The sequence below is a fragment of the Canis lupus genome, chromosome 1, assembly GCF_048164855.1.
Source record: "Canis lupus baileyi chromosome 1, mCanLup2.hap1, whole genome shotgun sequence".
NCBI lineage: Eukaryota > Metazoa > Chordata > Mammalia > Carnivora > Canidae > Canis > Canis lupus.
This window is the reverse complement of record NC_132838.1, coordinates 60,447,502-60,475,113: the sequence shown is the minus strand read 5'-3', so window position 1 is coordinate 60,475,113 and position 27,612 is coordinate 60,447,502. Positions and strand designations below refer to the sequence as shown.

The 27,612-nt window shown below is 35.6% G+C and overlaps 1 long non-coding RNA gene and 1 other non-coding gene across 2 annotated transcripts in view; one reads left to right on the top strand and one right to left on the bottom strand.

The window, feature by feature from the left end:
- Positions 1–27,612, bottom strand: part of LOC140636639 (uncharacterized) — a 255,522-nt gene that overhangs the window by 31,593 nt on the left and 196,317 nt on the right. Inside the window, exon 4 of the long non-coding RNA XR_012033868.1 lies at positions 6,255–6,363. This is a non-coding gene — a long non-coding RNA (uncharacterized lncRNA). The remainder of the gene's footprint in view (positions 1–6,254; positions 6,364–27,612) is intronic.
- LOC140608955 (small nucleolar RNA SNORA72) lies at positions 12,564–12,689 on the top strand. Its single transcript, XR_012010945.1, has one exon. It is a non-coding gene; the product is annotated as a small nucleolar RNA SNORA72 (small nucleolar RNA).

The following is a 27,612-nucleotide window of genomic DNA, read 5'->3' as shown; positions in this document are numbered from 1 at the left end:
GGGGTGGTCTCCAGCATTGTATTACCCAGTCTTTAGGACTGGGTCTTATAGGAGGCAGGGAGTGGAGATCTACTTGTCTTTCTGCCACTCAAGACACCTTCTTTCCATAAGTCCCTTTAAACTATTTCTCACCAAGCTGGACTGGTTAGGCATTTTTGTCAGGCTTAACAGATCCTTTAGCCTTTGGAGATGGAGATCATTTAGCATATTTCTAGCCTCCAGAGCTACACAAAAATTGTTTTAAGCCACCCAGTTGGTAGCACTTTGTTACAGTGACCTTAGAAATCTATACATAATCTTATCTGTGCCCTTTTCACTGACATACCACAAAACATCACCCTCAACTAAGCAACTTACATTGTAAAGAAATAAAAGCAGCAATGGGCTTATGTTTATGGAATTCACTGGCTTTGCCACATGTGCCATCTTCTAGAAGCAGATGGCATAATGAAGGCTCAGCTATGGCACCAAATGAGGATGATGGGATTATGTACTCTAAACCAGTGACCAATATATGATACTGTCCCCCTCATTCTTCACCATGCTCAGGTCTAGGAACCAAAGGATAGAAGTGAGAGTAGCCCTTTAATACTAAACCTGAAATATCTGTGTTAAGAAATTTGTTTTCTGTTCCTGTACCCTAGGGTTCCATAAAATTGGAATTATAAACTCCTAAGAGAATGATGCTTCCAACTGGGAATGGAGTCATAACTCCATTATATGGAAGTTAATTCTTCTTATTAATTTAAGGTTCTTATGCCACTGAGTTGACATGCAGAGACAGAACTTTTAATATTGTTGCGGTAATCTATCCCAATTGCCAAGGGGTGACTGTGCTGCTGCTACTGAATAGGAACAAGAAAGCTATGGGGGATGTCGAACTGGGTACAACAGTTCAAATAAATGTGAATCAAATATTCCCCATTTGGCGATTCTGTGGGCACTTTACAAGAGGAAATCTGGTGTCTTACCAGTCAGGAACTGTAAAATTCTGATAAGATTTAGGGACTATGATGGCCATTTTTTTGTGTCAACTTGGCTAGGCTTTAGTACACAGGTATCCAAACAAACACTAATTTAGGTGTTCCTGTAGAGATGTTTTTTTAGATCAGATGAAAAACTATAATCAACTGACTTTAAGTAAAGGAGATTATCCTTGATTATGTGGGTGGACCTCACTCAATCAGTGGAAAGACCTTAAGAGCAAAACAGATGTCCCTGAAGAAGAAACTCTGCCTCAAGACTACAGCATTGTTCCTCCTGACTGTTTCCAGAATGCCTACCTGCCTTTCAGATTTCCAACTTACCATGCCCCAGCCCAGTCACGTGGCCAAGTATATATGTATATATATCAATTAAATACATACATTAATTATATATCATACATATGTCAATTTTATATAAATGTATATCAAATATATGTCAATTAAATATATACATACATTCACATATATACATATATTCACATATATTCATATATATATTCACATATACATATATCCTACTGTTTGGTTCTGTTCTGTGTCTCTGGAGAAACTATACTGACACAGGGACAAGCTATGAAGGTGAACTTTTCTAGGACCCATAGAGAAGTAGGCCTATCTTTACGCCACCTCAAAACATTTGTTTTAGAGAGGAGGGTTATTATTTCCTCTCTTAAAGTTTAAATTAATTTATACTTTAAGTTAAAATTTATATGGGGGCTTGGGAAGGATTTAAGGGTAGAGTATTGTTTGTCTCTGTTTTAAATTCTGTGTGATAAGGAGAAAAAATAAGTGGGAAATATCAGAAAGGGAGACAGAACATGAAAGACTCCTAACTCTGGGAAATGAACTAGGGGTGGTGGAAGGGGAGGTGGGCGGGGGGTGGGGGTGACTGGGTGACGGGCACTGAGGGAGGCACTTGACGGGATGAGCACTGGGTGTTATTCTGTATGTTGACAAATTGAACACCAATAAAAAATAAATTAAAAAAAGAAATGTAAGTAACTAGCTAATAAAAATAGGGAAAACCCCAACTGACAAATAATAAAAAAAGGTGAATTAAAACAATAAAAAATAAAAAATAAAAAATAAATAAATTCTGTGTGATTTCTCATGTTACTTATGCTGCTTGCATCCCTTTTCTGTTAAGTCACAGTGGTATGTTGAACTGCAAATACAGAAGTGGTGCTTTGGTCTAACAATGAGTTGCTTTACCTGAGATGGCTTATTTGCACTGGATACCCCTATGAACCACAGTGCAATGTCTCTAGGAGGACTGAGCAGCTACCACTGGCTGACTAACCATAAATAGAAGTTACTTAATTTCTATCTTCACACTGCAGGCTTGGGGCCTCACTGATACAGTGTTCAAACCTGGAGGGATGCCTGGGTAGCTCAGTTTCTGATCCCGGGGTCCTGGAATCAAGTCCTGTATTGGTGGCTCCCAGTCGGGAGCCTGCTTCCCCTTCTGCCTATGTCTCTGCCTCTCTCTGTGTGTCTCCCATGAATAAATGAACAGAATCTTTAAAAAAACAAAAAACAGGAGAATTGACTAACTACCTTTTGGTTTTCAGAGAAAAGACTGAAATCTACTGAAGAAAATGCAAAAAGGGGGGTGGAGTAGGGAGAAAGAGAGAGGGAGAAATTTCTCTGAGCTGTCCAAAGTAAACACATGTGACCCTTAAGGATGCCTACCACAGCATAAGTAAATATTAGGTAACTTTAGGAATGTTACCCAAAGAACTAAAAAAGTAAAGTGAATTTAGAACAAATTTGCATTTTAAAAACTACTACCTAATTCAAAGTTTCTCAAATTTAAACCATGCATGGAACTTCTTTGAAGGGAAAAATATTAGACAACTCAATATTATTTAAATTATTTACCTAATATTATCTATTTAAGCACTTACATAAAAACAGGTATAAAGTTCTTACATTTATACCCTTACAGAGCTAAAATATCTAAATAATTTTATAAGTTAAATGAAAGCAAAACTACAAAATCAATGAAGTTGTAATTTAAAACATTAGTGTGTCAATATGACAAATGATTGTTTATTCTGTTTAAATTTTTTAATTTAAAACACCTCAGGTTATTTTCATGGAAAAAGAAAAACATGCTTTACGGAGTCTATTTAGAACATGATAGATCACCATTGGGGTCTTTGTCATGGTTAATATTACTTATTTTTAGGCAATTCTTTTTAAACACTGATGTATTATTTTGATTGACCAATGAATTAGATAAAGCATTCCAAATTACAAAAATTGGTAGCAGTGTTTCAATGTCATTCAGTAAAAAAAATCCTCGTTGTGGATTTACTATAATAATGACTACTAATGAGCTTTGGCAACTTACTAAATACAGAGGCAGAACCCAAGAACCCTTAATTCACAGGAGGAACATAGAACTGTCACAACTCAAGGTATTTTGAATTAGACATGCATAGACTAAACATAGGCTCTATCTTATGCTAGAAATCGTTTGGATACAAGGAATAGAACCAGTTCAACCCACTTCAGCACTAGAGGCTCTACCTCTGTCCTCATGGTGAGGGTGGAATCGGGAATTGGAGAACAATTAGGATCTGGGATAGCTATCCCATGTGGGTGTGTCTGTCTCTGCTTCCCTCTCTCTTTTCTTGTCTCTGCCCCTAAATGACAGATGTGCCTGCCTCTATTTCTGTATATGTGTGTCTGTTCTCTCTGTGTCTGTCACTGCCTGCTTTTTGTCTGTCTCCCATGCCACCAAGTCTTTTTTCTGTTTCTGTCTTCATCTCTCTATTATCTTCCCTCTGTGCTGTCCAGATTTATCTACCCATTTACATGTCAGTCAAAGACTGCTACTCCCAGTTCTGGCTTCACATCCTTTATAAATTTAAATGCCAACTAGGAAGAGTCCCAACTCCAAATTTCTAGGAGAAAAAAACCTGATTGGCCACACAGACTACTGATGTCAAGCTATAGCTGGTTTGAAGTGAGTGTCACATGGGTGGCTGCCCACTCAGCAGCGGCTGTTAGAACACACTCTCTGAAAAGAACATGGGTATTATAGGAAACATGTCTGCTTAAATGTCTATTAAGAGTCCAAAACATCAGTTTCTCCTAGCAACTATTCATTAGGGTACTTGAAATATCCAGTTGATTTTGACTTTAAAGATAGTGTCCAAAAACCAATCTGGGAAATTATACCATAGGCACAAAAACAAAGGCATTTAAAAATATAAGAGCCCCTGACATATCCTAGAAAGAGGTGAATGGTCCAAACCACAGGGACTATTGCACTGTTCTACCTACAGACCACTCTTAAAGACACTCATTTGAAGCACTTAAAAGGAGAACTGAACTTCAAGACTTGGGCTTGCAACCCTAACCACCAAAGTATGTGTTTTGTCCTTGCACTTTCTGGGAGAAAAGAGCATGGATAAGACTACTTTCTCCTTAAAGATTAAACATAATATTATAAAATTCTTCTAAGAACACTGCCTTTTATTTATGCACATCAGTGAAATCACTAAGAATGCTTTAATCATAAAAATTTTAAAGAGTGAAATTATATCCTCATTAAAAATTAATGTTTACTAGACACAGGCAGGATGGTATAAAGCTTATGCACAGAGCTGATAATATTAGAGAGAAGGGAAGATTAGATTAAAATTAATATGTAGGAACACATAAAATAAAGCTGAGCTTTACCAAGGGCACAGAAAATTTGGGGATTATGACTGGGGCTGTTCTTTTGAGGTAAATCCTCCTAGAAAAGCTAGACTGAGTCTCTCAAAAGATGAGAACACGTTGGGAGAAAAAGTCAATAAATGTATGGTAAGAGTATGAGTGAGAAAAGGAAGAAAGGTTGGAATGGACTTTCATTCAGTGGCAAGCAAGGAGTGTTAAGGAGTAGAGGTTTGCACAAAGCAACAACTGGCATATCGGAAGAGTTTCAACAGAGGGGAGGTTAAGGCAGCAAGTTTGGCAAATTCATTTGGCAAGAATTTATGCCATAAGCTGAATGATGGGGTGGACAGGGACTCTAACCTTGCCCTGTTATAACTGGCATGGAAATATTTAGCGCCAAAACACACCAATCAGCCCAGGACCTACAGATGTGCACAGTGGCCGTTCTCATCACAGCAGGCTGCACACAGTGCCCTTGCCCTGCAATCAAAATCCACCTCTCCTAAACACTGACTGATTTCTGTTTGTGTCAAGATGCCAGATCTCAGCTAGGCGGGACACAAGAGACAGTCACTGTCATGTCCCCTGGCCTAAATAAGACTCTCTTCTTCTGCCAATCCCAGACAAATCTAAATGAGTCTCAGTGTGCTGAGAGATGAAAGTGTAGAAGTGGCTTCTTGGGGGTCAGAAGGCAGGGAGAGAATGAACAAAAAAGAAACAATAACGAAAGAGAAGGGGAAAACTCACAGGCACTGCCAGGAGGAAATGGTGAGCAAATATGAATTTGAGGCTAATGTCGGGGGAAGATGAAAACCATGATGGGAAAAAGCAATGGGGAGAATAAGAAGACATAGGAGAAACACTTGAGAAAATAAAAGGGAAGATGGGGGATAGTCAGAGAACAAAAATTAACAAAAGCCAGAACAAAAAAAAAAAAAAAAAAAAAAGAGAGAGAGAGAGAGAGAGACTAACAACAAAACAACAGAAAAGCAAAGCAAGTGAGCTAAGGGAGGGAACAAGAGGAGAATCTGTATGTACTGTGCATCCTTTTGGCCATCTCTGGCTTGGGTTGCTGCTGCAAGGCCACAGTTTATCTAGCTAAACAGTAAAACACAAATAAAAGACAATGAGAGAAATAGAAATCTCTGCATAGAAGCCTAAAACTAACCTCTTTAATAATCAGTAAAAAGGCATCAATATATCTATTTTAAAATTATCCAATCATATAATGTTCTTGCATTCTGAAACTACCTAACTTTTGAAGTACATGTCTTTCATTGAGTAGTCTATCCTTCCAACATGTGACCAATAATTAGCCCACTGGCCTTACTGCTTCATACCAGTGTAACATGAATAATACATTAATTTTCAAGGGCAACACATCACAAGGACTTTAAAGGAATTAACCATCTCACTGGATAATAACTCAAGAGTTTTCCTCACCAGCTCATAATAACCAATAGCAGAAGAGCTATGGGAAAGTAACTTTTTAGCCTGCCATCTTGGTCTCTCTGACAAAAGAAAATCTGAATAAAGGAGAATAATAAAATTTCTCAAGAACCATGTGCATTATTAGCTATGTCACTTTTCTCTTACCTGGAGTTAAGTGCTGTCTCAGATGGATTATATTCACAGGTTATGCTTTCAAGGCCATGTCTCCCAGGTAATATTTGATGAGTCCTTCTTGGTATCTTTCAAGATTCATCTGTAAGAGATGATATGCTGAGAACATTTTCTATCCCTTCTATGTCACTAATGGCATGGGATCAATACTGAATAATCATTAAAAAGCCTAGAGCTAAGTTTACTTGGAGACCCCAGTTGAAGACAATCTACAAAACTGTTTACAGTTTTAACAAGGTCCTTGTTACTCTCTTTGCATTTATTTCATTTCACTTGACTATTTAAAATAGGATTCAGAAACTTTTTGAAGAATCCTGAGGGTTGTTAAGATTAATGGGTTTCAGATTTTCACTGATGTATACGTTTCATCTTTTAGAAAATCCGGTTCAGGTAAGAACTTGATTGATTGGAAGAGAAGCAGTCCATCATATCCTCAGAAACTATGACACTCAGAACGGCAAGTAGGCAGGGGGCCAGAAAGGAATCTGAGCAATCGAAAAACACATATTCATGCTCCTGGGTGACTTCCATGTGATGGCTACCATTTTTCAGCTTAATTATTTGGGTGACTGCTATGGAATGATTGTATCTGTCTCCCCAAAAATTATGTATTGAAATCTGCATATCCAATATGATGGTATTAGGCAGTGGAAACTTTGGGAGATGCTTAGGTCATGAGGGTGGATTAGTGTTAGGTGCATGAGTGGGATTAGTGTTGTTGGTTTTTGTTTTTTGTTTTTTTTTAAGATTTTACTTATTTATTTGAGAGAGAGAGAGAGCAGGAACAGGGGAGGGGGTGGGGCAGAAGGAGAAGGAGAAGCAGAATCCCTGCTGAGCAGGGAGCCCAACATGGGGGGCTGGATCCCAGGACCCTAAGATCATGACCTGAGTCGAAGGCAGACGCTCAACCAACTAAGCCACCCAGGCACCTCTAAGTATTAGTGTTCTTTAATAGAGACCCCATAGAGATCCCTAACTCATACCTATTCCACCATGTGAGGACAGTGAGAAAGTTCATCTATAAAACAGAGGATGCGCCCTCACAGATACTGAATATGCCAATCCATTGACCTTGGACTTCTCAGCCTCCAGCACAGTGAGAAATACATTTCTGTTGCTAATAAGCTAACCAATCTGTAGTATCCTTTTTACAGAAGCCCAAATGAACCAAGAATAGTAAAAAGTATCAGGGTAAAGATTTTGTTTTTAGTTATGTTAGTATGAAGTATTCCACATTGGATTATACATGGATTGCAGAAAACCTGGAACATAAAGATAAGCAAATACAATAAGATAAGAACTAATCATAATTTTACTCTCCAGACAAAATCAACACTAGTATTTGGCCAATTTTTTTTATTTGTGTACATATTTTTAAATAAATGTGTGTTTAAATTATTTGAAAGCCTGCTCTTTTCTCTCAATAGGATATTATAAATATATTCCATATCAATAAATACAATTCCTGTACTTTTATTTTTAATAAATATATGTTATATATTGTATTATATTTGTAGCCTATGTAAGCAATCAGATATTAAGTTGACAGTTTTATTTTTCAAAGAAGGGTACAACACCATTAATCTAGAATTTTTAAAGAAAAAGTTGCTCTAAATAAAGAAATTACCAGTCAACTAACACCAAAAATATTATTAAGCAGAAATTTAGAGATCTCAATATGTCCTGACCTTCCTTAATACAAAAGACAGGTGTTCAAATATGTGTAACAAAAGATATCTTGATCTAAAGGAACATTTGTGGTATTTTCCCTAAAATACTATATCTCATCCATTTTTTAATGGAAGCCTACTATCATCATTTAACCATTTATTGAAAAACTATACCCAACAATCATTTGCCATGTATCAAATTAATGAGTCTGCTTTTCAATTTGGGGATTGCTGCTCTTATTGTCACTGTTCTCTAACTGCCTCACTACCTTTTAGCTGTTTTTTCTAATTCTAATTTATCACGGGCTGAGACACTGGAGACCTAAGCTCATTAACATGGGTATGTTACATAAGGCCCAATAAATCGATGAGGAAAATATTGGAGTCAGTAAATATCGGCCATTGGTTTTATATATCATTCTCAGTGATTAATTTATATAATATTTATTTAAAAATCAAGATGTGTACTGGGTATTTTATGCTATGACAGAAAAGGAATATGAGATTTAGAGAAATGAAATATCTTGCCCAATGTTATCTAGCTGTAAAATTGCAGCATAAACACTCAAACTAATTCTTCTTACTCCAAATCAACTCGAAAAACTTTGTTAAATGTAATTTCAGGGTTATTTCCTTGTTCCTGGCTGAGGGATTGTAATCCAGAGCAAACAAAGTTTCCTAAAATATGTTTCATCAAACACAAATGATAACCAGGTATAGTATTATGTGACAAGAAAAAAGAACACTGGATCAAACAACTTGCTCTACTACAGGACTCCTCAGAGATTTGAATATGCTAGTGTACCTCATAAATCTCCAAAAGCAGCAGATTTTCATAACTACTTGGACCTCTGAGGTGACCCTCTATAACAGCATACCTCTTTGGGCTCCAAGGAGCAAACTACAGAAATACTGTCCTAGTGGGGCAAGAATAGGGGGAAGGCATTCATCTGACCAGGTAAGTAAGGTGGGATAGTCTTAGTCTTTGCGTTCACTTTTTACTTACAATTTGTTAAAATAACAGAGATTAAAGTATAAATTCTGGAGAAGCTTGATATTTGTGTGAACTTTTATCTTTTGATAGTATATAAAATTACTTCAAATGAAAGGGATAGATAAATCTTTCAGGAGTAGCCACAGAATTCACCTAGAAACTACTATGAATAACATTTGGTGAGATAAAAGTTCAAACTCACAGAGAACATATACATAAAATGGAAACTCTTATGCTGGATTTGGAATTAAACACACCACGACAGCAGATCATACCACTGTTGTCCATGACCACCCTCTGTAATATGACACACTCTCCTTAGATCTTCTTGATCTGTAGCAAAAAGAGAATTCCCAGTGTAATTAAACCTTCACTAACTGCACATGCTACAAATATTTGAGCAATCCTTCAAAACCTCAGCAAATCGCTTTTAAAGTAGCTAAATCTATTTGTAGTTTATTAAAACAATTTTAGGAGGTGGCATCATTTTAGAATAATAACAAGGAAAGTCATCATGTAGCCCATGAAATACAAGATTTTCTGAAGGGAAATGGTTCCCCAACTTGCCTTCTCAATAACATTTTGCATCATGGAAATATTCTTTGCAAAATGTTTCCATCAATATCTGTGAGTGGAAATTTTGCTAAGCATTTTATGTTTATTATCATAAATTTAATATTTTAAAACAGTCCAATGAAGTAGGCACATTATAAATAATCTCCAACTTTACAAATAATAAGATTAAAGTTGAGAGAGATTAAGTTTTCAGAGTAGGCAAAGCTAGGATTGGAAGCCAGCTGCCTTATTACAAAGTACTTTCCTTAACCCACGTCTCTCTGTGATGCTCATATTCAATTAACTATTCCATATATAAAATATATATAACACCCTGATGTTCCTAATTAAATCATACAGTAGCCATGGAAGGTTTATTTTTTATTTTTATTTTTTCATGGAAGGTTTAAAAGGAAGAGTGTATTCTCAGTAACATTCCCCTATTTTACTTAGCAAGCTTCTTGTGACAACAAAACATCCTGTCATTCACTTTGACCTATAACTAACCTTCATTCTTCAACTGGAAGTCAAAAGACCATGGCATCCCATGATTTCTTCTTCTCTTTTGACATTTCTGCTGTCTCATCAAGGCTTTTACAAATGGAACTTAAGTATGATTAACTACAGTACAAGTTATATCCTAAATAAAAACCAACGGGGCATGTATGAATGACAAAGCAACCCAGCTCTAAAATCCAAGATAGCTTTACCAGAAAACTAGTAGATGACCAATCTGCAATTTTGGATTTTAGATAAATTAATTTTAATTCATAATTCAATAATAGGGAGAAGAAATCATATGACTAATTTGGCCTTTGGTATAAAAGTTGGAAGTGATATAACTGAAGGAGTCTAGAAGGACATCCTATCAATCAACCAACCCACAATTATTTATTGAATATTCTCCACCACTGTCATTTGCCACATGCCTAGAATCCCAACCCTTGAGTTATCAGTAGGGGTTAAATCATGACCAGAAACCATGTATGTGTAAATGTGAACATTATGACCTGGAAAGAGGATGGCAATAACTCCTCAGTGACTATGATTACAGTAGCATAATATAACCCAGAGCCCGAGGAGGATAGAATGAAAGACAGGTAAATTATGACTAATTCTGGAGAAGTCACAACAATGAGTAAAGCGCTGTAGGACCAAAGATGCACTAGAGCTATTGGTCTTAGTTCCAGAAGATAACATCATTGTATGGTACTGGGTACTAGGAAAGTGAAATAAATGAGAGTGTTGAGAAAGAGTACTGGGGCCACTGGCTAAGCTAACCTACAGCTACTGAGAGAATTTTTTGTTTTTTTTGTTTGGTTTGGTTTTTGGCCACCATTTTTCTACATAAGTTGGTGACTTTTTACAATGAAAATACATCCTGCATTTGAAGCTGACACCTCACGGGTAGGAAAGAGTCCCTCCCTGAACAATATAGGAAAATGTCACAGAGGTCTATTACATCAAACTGGCAGCGTTATACATAATTAGAGTTCTTGTTCAAAGAGAATTACAAAGGCACATGCATAGATTTTTTTTCTGGTATCCCTCTCTTCTGCAAAGGGCTCATCTTCCAACAAAGCATGCCCTCTTTCTTGTGGTATGTTAAATGTTTAACTTGATTCTCCAAGAGGGAAAAAAAGCTTAATATAAAATGTATTGTGTTAAGAACATTAGCATCCAATTTACAAACAATGATAAAATATGCAATATTTTATCATTCTAAATTCCATACCAAGGACTTTGATGTCACATGTTGTTTTTTTATAAAATCTATTGTCAGTTTTTCCATCCATTCTGTCCCCAGTAATAATGCCACAAATTTGGACTATGTATTAATGTTTTATTATGATCTTATTCCAAAAAGAAGTCTCTCATGTCACTGACAAATAAGTGGATTTCTGATGTAAATGTTATTTGATATTTTCTTTTAATTGCAGAATGAGTCTAAAGTAAAACAACAAGGACATTTGTCAGACTTCATTCAATTTTTACTTTCATGAACAATTTCTTTGCTGAACCAGATAGTGGTTTCACATACTAGACAAATATTTTCTCCATTTTATGACTCTTTCATAATCTAACAGCTACAGATACAACACAATTTTAAATTTAATCTGCATTATTAAAATGTTCTCCATTTTTTAAGTCCAGACAATGAACAAAACAATAATTGTAGCCTTTGTGATTTTCATGTTGTAAATAATTCCATCATGGTTGATTCCAAACTAGCAATGTAGAACTTGGAAAAGCAGATAACATGATATAATATTTCCACCATATATCCCCGATAGATGTAAGTAACAACAAAAGCATAGATAATAGTAAACTGTAGTAAAATAACTAAGAAGTGACAAGTCGGTATTTACTACCTTTGTTTTTAACATAATGTTAAATTACAAGTTTATCTAATTTAATTTTTGACAATGACTATTTAACAAAGAACAAAATTGCTATAAAGTTAACAATGGACTCTTTCAAGTCTATATGAACTGGCTTAAGGAAGTCACTTCTTCCATCCTAACTACTAGGATTCTATTCTCTCTAAGTATATTTCCTAAGTTACAGATTTGTTTCAGAAATTCTCTACTACTACTTCATTGGTTTTTAAAAATTCTCATTATCATTTCCTCAAATGGCATGAAATCTGAAAGATATAAGTAATGGAGGTGAAGTAATGGAGGTGAGGAAAGGTGGGTCAATTCACCATTAAAGAGCAAACTATGAGACAAGGGAAAGAACTCTGGGGTGTGGAGTTAGAAGCCCTGGGCCTGAGATCCTGTCCTGATATGTTAGATGTACCTTTTCAGTTTGGAGCATCAGAATTCTTATCTGTGAAGTGCAGTTCACAGCCACTCACTACACATGTTTTTTGTGAAAATATGTAAAAAAAATCTGTAGAAATGTTTTATAATTAAAATTTATGATATAAAATAAATCATTTTATAATATGCAATTTTTTCAGATGAGTTTAATCTTTTCAACCTTTTTTATAGAAATGCTTACAAATAATACATCATATTATGTTTTGAATTTATGAATTTTTAATTAATTGATAAAATACTGCAAATATTCCTGCTGTTCTGATTTTGTAACAATTAGTTCAACATTTGCTATATTAAAACCATGCATGTGTTCCCAGACCTACTTCTTTCCCTGGGTCTGATTTTATAAACGCTGGTGATAAAATCAAGTCTGATTTATATGATGCATGTCCTGTGGGACGTGTCTATGGCTCTTGGTATCTTTGATCAACCTCAAGAAATGACAGCATAGCTGTGTAATGACTTTTGAATACAACTACTGTTAATTTGATGATTACCAGTTTCCACTTACTGATTTATGAAATTATCATGTTTTATTTTCTAAGTGATCCTAATAACATTAGAAGCATGCCAGAACAGACTCGTGGAGAGTAAGTTGTGCAAATTTCTTCTTTAATAAAACTAGCCAGAGCATGTTTTAAAAACATTGTATTCATATCAGTTATTCTCTTTATATCCTTTGTTTCAGTACACTTTCCTGAAGATAGGATTGGAGAGGATGAGGCAGCTAGATGTACTGGCAAGTCTTCTGGGTTAAGAGCCATACATCCCAATTTCTAAGTTCCTGTTTTTGTAAAGGGACTGCACTGAGTTCCTTTCCTAAACTAGGTTTTTAAGAGACTTAATTTTCATCATTCCAGTCTCAGGACATTATTGACATTTGACATCTTAAAATGTTTGAGAGGAAGCAAGCTTCAATAGTCAGAATTTTTCCAGAATTATGATATACAGTCCAGGTTAAATCTACCAAATCTGAGTAGCAAAGAGGACTAAATGAAACATGCTTCCCCTCATCCAAAGTTTTGTCAAAGGCTGAGAAAAGTTCTACTGAACTATAATGAAGAAGGATCTTTCCTAAAGGTGTGCAGTGCTTGGAGGAGAAGAAATGTACTCGGACAACTTCAGAATAATCCCAGATCTTCCATAAAGTGCCCAAAGTGTGTTTTATGTAACTTTAGTCCTGAGAGATAGACAGTGAAGTATGTTCAGTGTTTAGAATTTTGGAAAACTGCATATTACATCTCCCAAGCATGCCCATAAAACCCTTCTCCCACATCAGTTATTATCCCTTGGAACATTCAGCAGAATGAATTTGGGAAAACTACTGATTTAGATACATCTTGATTCATAGAATTGAATAGTGCTAGCAGCATGCACCCTACACAGTCTGTGCTGGGCTCTAATGGAGGCTGCAAACTGTCAGAAATGACAATGTCTTTTCCACTTTAAAAATAGTCAGTCACATAGGCAGTTTTTGCTGGTAGATTACTGAGATTTAGAAGATGAGAATCCAGAACACACTCTCCAGAAATTCAAATATGTAATGAACCTGGAGTTAGAAAATCCTACCTCTTAATAGCTATATAAAAACTAAGGGTGGGTCAAATACCCACTTTCACAAGTGAGGAAATTGGTTTGTTTCAAGCTAACATTACATAATTTTAGTTTGTGTCTGAAGTTAACCTAAGATTGTGGCTGTAATTTAGAGAGCATAGCTGTAATGAACTGGAGTTTTCTTATTGGTTGTTCAGTTACTCGATATTTAGAATTTCTTTTTTTGGTAGGGGAAAGGGGTTATACTTCAGATTTTTATTGTTACTTCATTACAATTGACAATTTATGATTAAAGTCATTTTTCAGGTTTAGAAAAAAATTTGTGTATATTACAAAATAGGTAGGTTTGGTTATGAACATTTCCAGTACAGAAGATACCAAACATTCATGAGAGCTTGAATGTAGGAATAACATTTAAGAAATCAGGATTTCACATCTAACTCAAGTAAAAAAAAAAAAAAAAAACTTATGACACAATTTTCAATTTCTCTGAGCCTCATTTTGCTTATTTGCTTGCAATGATTGAGCAAAATAATCTGATGTTCTTTCTAAATCTAGATTGGCCTATTATTTCCTCATAATTTTCCTAGAGGGCCCTTTAAGTATTGAGTCATTTAAGTGGTTATTTATAAAACATTACTATCATTTGTGGATTTTAGATTCCTAAACTCACAATAGGCCTTTACATAGGAACATACTTTGAAATAGGTCCTTTCCTTAGAGAGAAACAGTCCACAGTCCCTTTGTTATCATAGCTTGCAGTGATGATTACTTTGCTTTGTAGTGACTGAGGTGTATAAAGATGGGATATGAAAGTTAGTAGAAAATTATATGAAAAGTTACCTTCTCCAGATTAAAAAAAAAAAATGAAACATCTCTGAAGATACAAGGCAAATGAAATACAAAATCTGATTTATTTCACTCTATCTTGGTGTTTTACCCTTTAAAAACATACCAATTCCATGAAGATCTATAGAATGTTTGAAAACACTTCCTTTTTGTTTTTCTTTTTTCTTTTTTTCTTTTAATACCTAACTCCGTGGGACGCCTGGGTGGCTCAGCGGTTGAGCATCTGCCTTTGATTTGGGATGTGATCCCTGGGTTCTGGGATCGAGTCCCACATGAAGCCCCCTGCATGGAACCTGCTTCTCCCTCTTCCTATGTCTCTGCCTCTCTCTCTGTCTCTCTTTCTCTCTCTCATGAATAAATAAATAAAATCTTAAAAAAAAAATCTAACTCCAAGTCCTCCTATTTCTAAGAATTGATTCCTCACCCCTAACTGGTCTTCTGATCTACCTCTTCCTCCTTGTCTGCCCCCTAGACACAGAGCTCCAAAATCCAAACTTCCTAGCCCATCTCAAGACGTGCTTCTAATTCAAGCAAAAGAAAAACTAAAACAAACAAACAAAAATACAACCTTCAATACAAATAAGAATCATTTGACATGCAAGTGGATGTGGTAACTGTCTGGATCTTACAAGGTTAGATACAGAAGTGAAAATGCCTCTGAGTAATTCCTTAAATGATATGAGTCCTTCCTAGAACTTATTTATTACACAGGAAAGAAGAGTAGGATGTTCTTTCTGAAATATTTTTCTTGGGAACTCAAAATGTAAGCCTCCACCACTGACAGGGCAGCATTTTTAGATTAAGCCATGGGAAATCTAGCATGATTTACAAATACAACAGTCCAAGAATAACAGCCTTTCTGCCATCCGTGATTGGCATTGCTATTATAGACTCTATTATAATCTTATCTTGATGTCCAACAAAGCTATTCATTCAGCAACTAAGCTCATGTCAAAGACAAGGCAAAGTCTACTTATTTGCAGAATAATGTTTTTGAAAAACACAGCCTCATTGCTCAAACAGAACCAAGAGCGTACATGACATGGTGCAAGGTGCTTATGATAGAAGGTGGCAGGAAATGAAGTTGAAGCAGAAATACCAACTGAGAAGGTGTTTAATCTTTGAGGTGTGAGGTATTACATTCTAGCACTCTCTCTGACTGATATCAGGCATGAAGGGAAAAACTAGCTAAAACATATGGGGGAAAGTACACTTAAGTCCCTTTGATGTCTGTGTCAGCAAAGCACTTCAGCTATTCACATCCAGTCTTTAATAAAACAGCCGAAGTTCCTGGTTTGTAAGTAAAGGAAGCTAAGAGACTGCTGAGTAGAGTCTGTCGCACACATAAAAATGCAACTGCACTTCAATGAAACCACTCAATATTCACGTGCGCACGCATATGCGCACCTCTTAGAGCTATCTTATGAGTAAGTCTATTCCTGCTTTTCATAAGGCTTGTAATTTTCAAATACTATTTATCATGGAAAACTAATGAATTCCCACAAATGCATATATTCAAAACCCTGAGGAAAGTTGGATAACCCCCCTTTCCCCACAAGGCAGAAACTGAAGACCATGAGCACAGGGGTGATAAAGTCAGTACAGGTATCTGCAATGCAAAATGATCAAAAAACGCATTCCTGACTCTTTAGCAGGAGGGAGAGGCAGACACAATAGCAGCAAACAAACAAACAAACAAAAAAAAAAAAAAAGAGAGAGAGAGAGATTTTGTCAATGATTTAGAGCCTTCAAATCCATAAGAGCAGCAAATACCTCTCAAGGACTAAATGTGTGGCAAATAAATCTCAACACCAAGAGAATCCCAAACTCACACCCTATTGGTCTTCCCAGTAATTCTTTTTTTTTTTTTTAATATTTTATTTATTTCTTCATGAGAAACACAGGGAGAGAGAGGCAGAGACACAGGCAGAGAGAGAAGCAGGCTCCATGCAGGGAGCACTACGCAGGACTCGATCCCAGGTCTCCAAGATCAGGCCCTGGGCTGAAGGCGGTGCTAAACCGCTGAGCCACCTGGGCTGCCCACAATTCTTTCTCCATCTCTGCCCTCATCAGTGATGCACGTGTGTGCTTCTGCACTCCTCCAGACCTACCACCTGACACCATCATCTATTACGTGACACCATCTCCTACCAAGTGCTAATGAGGGAAACTTAGAAAGCATTCAAAGAAGTTCATGCTTTTCAAGCAGTTCTATCCCATTTGCCCAAGACAGCTGCCTAGAATTCCAGAAACTAAGAATTGGGACTGAATTCTGAGATCACCTATATACAATCCCACCCAAAAAGAATTGCCCTTCAGACTGTGGTAATGCCTCTGCTTCAGTGTCTCTCAATAGACACGTAGATGATGATGCTTCGAGTTTGGGCCACTGTAAATTTTAATGAAATCTATCTTATCTTGAATTATAATCTGGTCTCCTGTGGTTTTTACCTAGGGGTTTTGCCTGGTCCTTGAAAGAGAGAGAGACAAGAGGTATTTTGTAAGAGATCATTAATTATTCTAGTTTTTAGTTCTAGAAAGTTTTTAGCATTGACATTGAATATATCAATGAATGTATCACCCAATTTGGGGGGAGTATACTTTTTTAGAAAAACATTACTCATGTGGTACCTCCCAGTTCATCATCATTTCTTAAATATTACACTGTTGGTGGGAATGTGAACTGGTGCAGCCACTCTGGAAAACTGTGTGGAGGTTCCTCAAACAGTTAAAAATAGACCTGCCCTACGACCCAGCAATTGCACTGTTGGGGATTTACCCCAAAGATACAAATGCAATGAAACGCCGGGACACCTGCACCCCGATGTTTATAGCAGCAATGGCCACGATAGCCAAACTGTGGAAGGAGCCTCGGTGTCCAACGAAAGATGAATGGATAAAGAAGATGTGGTTTATGTATACAATGGAATATTCCTCAGCCATTAGAAATGACAAATACCCACCATTTGCTTCAACGTGGATGGAACTGGAGGGTATTATGCTGAGTGAAGTAAGTCAGTTGGAGAAGGACAAACATTATATGTTCTCATTCATTTGGGGAATATAAATAATAGTGAAAGGGAATATAAGGGAAGGGAGAAGAAATGTGTGGGAAATATCAGAAAGGGAGACAGAACGTAAAGACTGCTAACTCTGGGAAACGAACTAGGGGTGGTAGAAGGGGAGGAGGGCGGGTGGTGGGAGTGAATGGGTGACGGGCACTGGGTGTTATTCTGTATGTTAGTAAATTGAACACCAATAAAAAATAAATTAAAAAAAAATATTACTGATGGAAACTCTGCAACTCTGTTTATAAGTCCTTTCTATAAATGATAGGGCAATTTATTAAAATTAAAATGATTTTGTTTACACAAGATTAGTGTCTTTTATTGTTTCAGCATGTATTTCAGACCTTATTCTACTTTTAGAGTTAGGAAACAAATTTTATTGATCTACAATATGGAAGAAAAATAGCTGAGTAGAGAAATACCTGTCATCTTGATCTAGGGACACTGTGGGCTGGTCTCCTCCTTGTCCAGCTCACTCCCTGCCCTCTGTAGCACTGTCACGAGTCTCTACTATTCTAGCCTTTTACCTGTTCTCATATGCTTCTGGACCTCTGCCACTTTTTTACATGCATGTGGCATTTCATATTTGGGAACTTTAGAGCCTGAATTCACCACAGCATTTTCTGTGAAGTGTCATTGATTTCTTTGTTGGTCTTCCCTTTATTTTATTTTATTTTTTTTTTGAAAAATAATAAGCAGTATTACCATCAGACTTTCATGTTTTTCAATACAAGAATACCTGGTTTTATGATGTGCATATCTCTTTTCCCCCCGCAACTTTTAGAGCCCAGCTTCTGCCAAATCTAGAGGTATACTTGACTGGGGCTAATATTTCTTTACTTCTTTTTATGTATCCTAAGACATTTTCACCCAAGATTCCAATCACTTACACCACTCAACTCCAAAATTGCTTTATTCCATCCAAGCAATAAAGTCTTGGCAGGACTCTATGCTATGACTATCTCTCTCAGATTTAAAATTCAGATGTGAGAGGGTTTCATGAATACACACGTTAACACATGTAACTGGATTAAGAAACAAAGTCACTTTTTCTGACAGACAGTAAATCTGATTTGGCTGATTGGTTTGACATGAGGACCGTTTTGCCAAATAAGTAAAATAAACGTTTTCAATAAATTAGCTAATTCTATAGTTCTGAGATTTTAGCAATACTATATTGAATGTGCATGAAAAGAAAACATTTCATCAAGACTACGTATCATTAAATGTATATCAAGATTAATAATAACAGCTATTGAATACATTTCAGTAAAAAAAAAAAAGCCTTTTTGGTATACTTCCTATAAATTGAGAAATAAAAATGACTCTAATGACAGAGTGACAAATCTTCTTGCAAGTCAGGACCAAAATTGAAGAGAACCTAATTGAATTGTCAGCTGATAGATTAATAAAAATATTTTTGATGATAGATCACTATATGAATTTTTGGCACAGAACTTGGAAGGAGTTCAAAGAATTGAGTGATATTGCTCTCCCCAAACTCCTTCCATTTCTTTTTATTTAGGATAATAAGTTTTTTCAGAGCTTACATATACATTGAATATAAAAATATAAAAAACAATTGATGTTGAACTTTGCTTCAAGCAAATCACAACTAATATTCATCCAGGAGCAAATAGGCTATACTTATTAAGAGATTCTTTTCACTAATATTTTCTTTTTTATATTTAAGAAGTATTTATCAAATCTATAATATTTATGTTGTTTTGATCAATTGAGTAATAATAATTTTCATGAAACTCAATCTAGAATAAATTTTTTAACTCTCAGAGCCTTATGGCCAGAAAAATAAAAATAATTAAAAACTTAAACAATTATTTTTGTTGCAGAGAAATAGGATAGGTGACCAATAAATGACTTTAAGAAGCATAAAAGTATATTGTATTAGAATAAAATTCACTAGAAAAATATAATGAAAATATGAGTTCAAAGAAGAAAACAAAACCTCAAATGAATGATATTGCTACCCTAAAACATTTGCCAACTATTAAATAAGAGCTTGTTTCTGTATTTTTAAATATTTCTCGAATCATAGAATTTAAAAGTTGGAAGGGAAATTGAAGATTGACTATTAAACTGATCATACTTATTCGTTTGCATTATCAGAAATAATTCTGAATAATTTTGTATTCCCTCAAATATCAAATTAACTTCCACATTTTTCCATCTTAAGTTGAAATGGTTACCAAAATGTAATTTCTGTCACAATATAAATAATCACATTTAAAATTTCTAAAAACAATTACATTTACCATTTAAAATATAGTCAGAGGGAATGCAAACGCTATGTTTATTTAATACTAGCATCACCCATGTCCTTCAAGCCACTGATAAGCTTCTGCAATATCTCTTCTCTTCTATATCCTCTTTTCAATGCTTCCACTGTGTTTCTGCTATCACCTCTATCCTCTCAAGTTCTGGTGACAATTACAAATTTGCATTTGCTTTGTACATTATAGATTATTCACTTACAACATATCCAGCACATTATAGGTGCTCAGAAAGTGTTAACTATTATGGTTATATTATCTTCCTTGATAAATATTTCAAGTATACCTTATTATCAGTTTCATATACATTGTTTTATACATATCAAATTTTAAGTATTTTTTTTCCATTTTTTCAACAATCCTGGACAATTTGTTAGTTTTACATTTTTATGTGGACATTTTTCTTCTCCTTCTCAGATTGCTACTTGAAATATGTATCAGAACTGGGATATTATCTCAATGATCATGGTTATGATACACTCAAAAAACCTTCATTTTTTGGTTGAAATATTATCACAGAGTGATTTTTCACCTGATTGAATTAGACAAGTAGTTATTGACCAAGCTAGCCCTGGAAACTGGATAGAATTTAACACATGCTTGTTTAGCTCTCTACTCTGGAAAATGAAAACTTGATCACTGCTACTCCACTCTCTGGTTGTCCTTCCCATGCTTCATTCAACCTGTCAGCTATCATATACCATTGCTTTTCCATTACTAAATTTTCATATTTTTATAAGTAAAGTTAAGTTTCAATGCTAAAGACTGAAAATCATTAATAGTATCATATGTAAACATTACTCACTATAAAACCAAGTATAGGGATTGGACAAATATAAAAAAAACAAGTAATTTTATCCTGAAAGCTAAAAAATTTTACCCTGAAAGCTTCTTGAAAGAATATTGAAGGCTTGTGTTAAAATTATTTATTTTAAATTCTCAGTTACTCAATTTGTTTCATTTATCTGGGTAGATTTCTTGTTTGTTTTCTCTTGAAAGTTTAATATTTTCCTTCAATTCCCACATTTATTTTCTTATTCACAAAAGAAATGTCTGCCTCTTCGATCAAATAACTAAGTCATCCAGCTTCTTAATCAATTAAATGTGTTGAATAGAATAACTTTTTCATAAAAACAATCTTCTCAGAAGCCTGCTATCTCTTCTAAATTTGATGCATGTTTTTCATTCTGACATTTCTTTTAATAGTATTCCAGATTTAATCTGATTTTTTTTTTTATTTCTGTGTTGTCTTCTTGCTTAGTTTCCATTTATGTTTTGGTGGAATATATATACATTTTTTTTTTAATTTGGTGGTAAGTAAAATCCTTCTAAGTTTGCATATGTTGTCCTTTTGTCCTCACACTTGACGGACAGACTAGCTGGGGTAAAATTTCTACATTTAAAATAATTTGCCCAGATTTTCAAAACTTTATGTCCTGGTTTCTAATATATATTGTTGTCCAAGACTTGAGAGAAATCTGACAATAGACTTCAACAATAGGATTCTCATGAATTGTTTGCAAATTGTTTCATTTGCCCTGGAAGCTTTGAACGTCTTCTCTTTGTTTTAATTCTGAACCTCCATTAAGATAGATCTAGAATGGATATAGCTTCCTTCATTCTATTTGGCCTTTTTTTTTTAAAGATTTTATTTATTTATTTGACAGAGAGACAGAAAGCACAAGCAAAGAGAGAGGCAGAGGAGGGGAAGAAGCAGGCTCCTTGCTGAACAGGGAGCCAGATACAGGGCTGATCCCAGGGTTCTGGGATCATGACTCCAGCTGAAGATGCTTAACTGACTGAGCCACCCAGGCACCCCTCATTCTATTTGGTCTTTAATCAACTCTTAAATTTTCTTCATCTCAGTGAAATCTTCCTATAGTCTTTTTGGATTTCCTCCCATCCATCACCTCTGTTCCATTTCTTATATAAATCCTATTAGAGAAATATTGAACCTCATAGATTGCCCTCCATACCTCTCCCTTTTCTCTCTTTGCCTTTACTCTTTTACATTATCAACCATTTCCAAACTTTAGTTCCCAGTACTTCTATTTTTTATTTTACTGATCATACCTTTAATGCACAATAATTACTTCTTGCCATCTGCTTGATTCTTTTCCATAGCAGCCAGTTCTAGTTCTATGAATTAGTTCTTCTCTGAAGTACTTCAAATGGACAAATTAGACCTCTTTAAAATTCTCTTTCTTCATTTGAAAAAGATTAGTTTTTTCCCTTTACTTATCCTTGTCCTTTTTTTCATGCTTTTGGTTTTCCTCAAATGTAGGTGCATCTTTGACTTCCCATTTATATTTATGAATCAAATATTAAGCTTGTAATATAGGCATCAAACATTGGCTGTCCTAGCATATTCATAGTTCCACTATTCCAAGAGGCTTCTCCATGAATCTAAAGACTGGCTGCTTACGTATTATTAGACATGAACACCCTGAAGAATTATGCTATGGACATTATTTATGGTAGCCTTAAAATTCAAAGGGTAATAATGCTGGAACTTAATTCTGTGCTCCTGCACAATAGCCTGCAAGTAGGAATGTAAACAAGGCAACCTCTGGCAGTATAGTTAAAAATGAAGATTGCCACAGATGGGATGGAGCCAATAAAATAATTTAAGTTACATTTCTCATCCAGCAAGAATATTTACTTGCTGTAATTCTACCATTTTTCTTCTCTTTGCTGAAAATCTTCTTAATTCAGGAATGAAGATAGTGGAAATCTCAGTATCTGTGCTAGACATTTCTGCCACCAACTAGCTATAAGCCTCTAAGAGAACTGCACCTCCTTGAATCATAACAAGAATGATAGTTAAGGTCCTGTCCATCCTAAAGTTCTATAATATTAGAAAAATAAGTATTCATTAAGGGTCTTTCAGTTCCTGGGTATGTACAACTCAATCAAGCATTTAGCCAGTGAAAATCATGTATCAATGTCCATAACACATTTATAACTTCTTTTATTACACAGGAACTGTATTTTGTGCTGACACCTATCTTCTTCTTCTCCACAATGCTGTGATCAGTCTCTACATAAAGCTCTTACCCCACATAACCTACTGAGGAGTCTTAAAGTACAGAGAATCAGAAGGATACTTGAAATATAGTACTTTAATGTTTAATCACCAACATGAAACTAAGGTTTTTTTTTTCATGAAATCTCCATTTCCATATACCATTTTGTTTTTTCTTCCTAACTAAATCTTATGTCATCCAGCTCAGTAAACTCACCTTTAACATTGTATTGGTTCAGTGTCTATGATCTTAGAGATGTCTGCCATAATCATTGCTTTGGCTACTGTCTAATACTGTTGTTGCATATATCATCTTTGTTACCTCTGATCCATCCACTTCTCTTTTTCATAAAATTGCAAAGTGCCTTTCACATTCTTTTCAATCAAGAAAAGAGACTTAACTTTTATAACTGGCAAATATATGCTTTCCATACACAATTGGGGAAAAAATTATCATTCTTCCATAAAATCCAATTTTGTGGGGTGGCTCAGTGGTTGAGCATCTGCCTTTGGTTCAGGTCATGATCCCATGGTTCTGGGATTGTATCCCACAACAGGCTCACCCTGGGTAGCCTGCTTCTTCCTCTGCTTATGTTTCTGCCCCTCCCTTTCTGTGTCTCTCACGAATAAATAAATAAAATCTGTTTTAAAAAATCTAGTTTTATATCTTATGATAATTAAGATTATTGAGTATATATTTCTTCATTATTTAGTAAGAACACTTTTATACCATATGATTTGCCTATCTTATTTAAATACATTACCTCATTTGAATCTTTGAATTAATCTGAGACATAAAAAGAGAAATATAATCCATGTTTTATGGATTGGGAAGATGAGGCAAGCAGGTGCTGAAGGATGAGCTACAGTTGTATTCCAGCATGCCAGAGACCAATCCCATCATATTTGCTCTATCCTCTCACTATTAAAGTTTGCATATTTTTGATATTTTTTTCATATTTTTTCTAATGTCAGCTTAACTTCAGTATTTTCTATAAATCTTTTTATTCCCAACTTCTTTCATTCATTAAGCAAAAATTAGTCAGGTGCAACACGAATCAGATTCTGTGCTAGATACCAGGGCTACAACAGTTTACAAAGTCAGACATCGTCCCTGCTGTCATGGAGCATGGACCAATAAAGACAAGATATTAATCAAGGAATTTAAATAACAAATTGATGTTATAACTGTGGCAAATGTTGCAAAGTGGAAGCAACCAGTGTCACCAAATCCTGTACCTGGGAGATCAAGGAAGACCATCCTGAAAAAGTGACACTTGAGCTTTGGTTGAATAATGAAGCAGAGTTTACCAGAGAAGAGGAGCAAGAGAAAACAACACATGCAAAGACCCATAACAATAGGAAGCAGGACAAGTGAGGAGTAAGGAAAGTAGCTCAGTGTGAGTAGAATCCAGAGAATCAGGGAGGACATAATTTAAGATGAGACATGAGAAGAAATGGAGGCCAGGCTCTGCAGGGTTTTAAAGCTAAGGTTAGGGAATTCTGTATTTATCCAAAAAGCAATGGGATTATATAATTTAATTTAGAGGAAATTTACAGAATAGGCCATTCCATAGAGATAGAAGGCACATTAGTGGTTGTCGGGGCTGGGGGAAGAGTAAGAATGGAGTGTGACTGCTAATGGATTTAAAGTTTCTTTTTTGAGAAGATAAAAATATTCTAAAATTAGATAGTGATGATAATTGCACAACTCTGAATTTACTAAAAACTGTTGAATGGAAACGTTAAAAGGGTGAATTTTATGGTATGTAAATTATCTCGATAAAGTTATTACTAAAATAATAATAATAGCAAAGCATGAAAAATTTTAAGAAGAGAATTCTCTTGATGGTGTTAGAGTTTTGAAAGGATCATTCTGGGGACACCTGGGTGGCTCAGCGGTTGAGTGTCTGCCTTTAACTCAGGGCGTCAGGGATCAAGCCCTGCATCAGGCTCTCTGCATGGAGCCTGCTTCGCCCTCTGCCTAAGTCTCTGCCTCTCTCTGTGTGTGTCTCTCATGAATAAATAAATAAATCTTAAAAAAAAAAAAGAAGAAAGTATCATTCTGGCTTTGGTGAGAAATAAAAGATTTGAGAGTGGCAAGAAAAAGCTATTGTAATAATCTAAGTGAGAGAAATTTAGAAAAGTAAACCAATAAGATTTAATGATAGATTGAGCACCGGACGCAAATAAAAAGGGCTGTCCTTTTCTAGCTGGAACAAGGGAATGGATGTTGGTACCATTCACTGACGTTGCCATATTGGAGGATGATCAGAATTGGGAAGGTGGGGGCAGATGGAAATATTGAGTTCAGTCTTTTATTAGGTTGAGTCTGAGGTTCCCTGGAAAGATGTTAAATAAAAATTAGGATATATAGGTCTGAAACTTAAAGTAGAGTTCTTAGTAAAGAGAAAACTTATGAGTCTTCTTCATATAAATTAAAATAATAGGCATGGATACAGTACAGGAAATAGCCTGGGGAGAGAATATAAGGTGAGAAGAGGCCAGGACCAATCGCCAAGGAACCGGACCTGAGTTGTTGGTCATGGAGACAGTAAAAGTCTTCAGTGAGAAAGTAAAAATTAACAGAAGACAAAGAAATGGGAAAATGAGAGTATTCAGCCAAAGAGGACAGGGAGAGTATTTCAAAAATCTCTAGGGCAGATCTCATATTATAGCATTACATTGCTCCTGGCCTCTTTCTTCCACTAGATTGAGAGTTTTTTGAAGGCAGGCATATTTTCTTCTTGACCTTTACTTAGTATTTGTCCCATATAAAGCAATCAATCAATATGTGTGGTTTGCAAATGAATGTTTAAAAGCATTAGTTGGTGAAAAATTGTTAGGTTTGTAACCCAGTTTTTATTTTTTTTATTTTTTTATTTATTTATTTTTATTTTTTGGTAACCCAATTTTTAAAAACATGCCTTTGGGACAAAGGAAAAGAGCTCAGAATTCTTTTTTTTTTTTTTTAATTTTTTATTTATTTATGATAGTCACAGAGAGAGAGAGAGAGGCAGAGACACAGGCAGAGGGAGAAGCAGGCTCCATGCACCGGGAGCCGGATGTGGGATTCGATCCCGGGTCTACAGGATCGCGCCCTGGGCCAAAGGCAGGCGCCAAACCGCTGCGCCACCCAGGGATCCCAAGAGCTCAGAATTCTATGCTAGAAAAATTTTAATGCAACAGACAAAAGGAAAAGTTGTTATTTTTCCTAACTAAACAGAGAAATGTACCTAACTCCATCGTATACTGCAAGTACACAGCATTAACAGAGCTGAATGAAAATGACTACCAGTAGCAGTAGGCTAGCAGAAAGTGTGGAAAAGGCAGAAACACATAATAAAATTGAGGCTTCCTTAAAATGAAAAAAGGAGTCAAGATATTTTCAGAGTTAGATCTTTCAGGAAAAAGACAAGCTAGTGAACAGAAACAAAAATCAAGGAACCTGAGGAAGAGACGAATGTACTACAATTTGGCTCCCACTCACCCAGGATCCAGAAAGATGTGGCCAAGTCGTACTGAGCAGGGTTGTGAAGCCTACCTGTATAAAATGTATGTAAAAATCAGCAGTATATTCATAATCACACGTGCGTACAAATGCCAAGTGTAACTATTTAGTTACTCACTTCATAAGCTATTTACATTGTTCTTTCAATTGGACTGTTCAGTTTCTATATTGCAGGAGCGTATTGAAAGCCAAGGGACCATAGCCCTCATGTCCATACAGGGACTTCCTTAGACTAGATACACTCAACTGCAAGACATCTTCTTCATAGCTTCCCTGAAAAACTCTTCTGGGCATGGAAGAGTAACTGGGTCTTACTCAGTGGCAGCTAATACTATTCCAAGAATCATGCTGAATGCCAGGGATGCCTTCAGGAGACTGTTGGGACAGTGTTCACTGCTGCACATTTGCAGAATGCAAAGAATATTTTCTTTGGATGGATCTACCCCACAAAAGTCCACACTGATTTATACTTCTGCTGATGTATATGAGAATGTTTGACACCTATTTATAACTGGACTGAAAGTTTCACTCTAACCAAACTTGAACAAGTTGGGGCTTTAGTATGTTAAAGAAAATCTATGATCTGCATTCAGAAAGTTCATCATGTCCTTTTTCCTCATTCTAACCTTTTCTCGAAAGCTTCACAAGTCACACATCACAAAAAGAAATCAGAAATCTCCCATAATAAAAAAAATAAATAAAAAGAGAAAAGAAAAAAAAGAAATCTCCCATAAGTCTAATCTTGTTATCTTTTCTTGCTTTCTTAGCATTTCATATATTTCTTTGCTTCATCTCTTTTGTCCTGGAGATCTGTAACATAAACTTTCTTTTAATAGCTTTATTAAGCCTTTTAGAAAAGCACTAACTTACTCTTAAATTTCTTCTTATATGAAACTAGTCAAGAATGTTCCCATTCATAGGTTTTCATCACGCTTTCCATTTGTAAGCACATCACATAATAATGTGTTCTAGACTTTTCTGTCATCCTG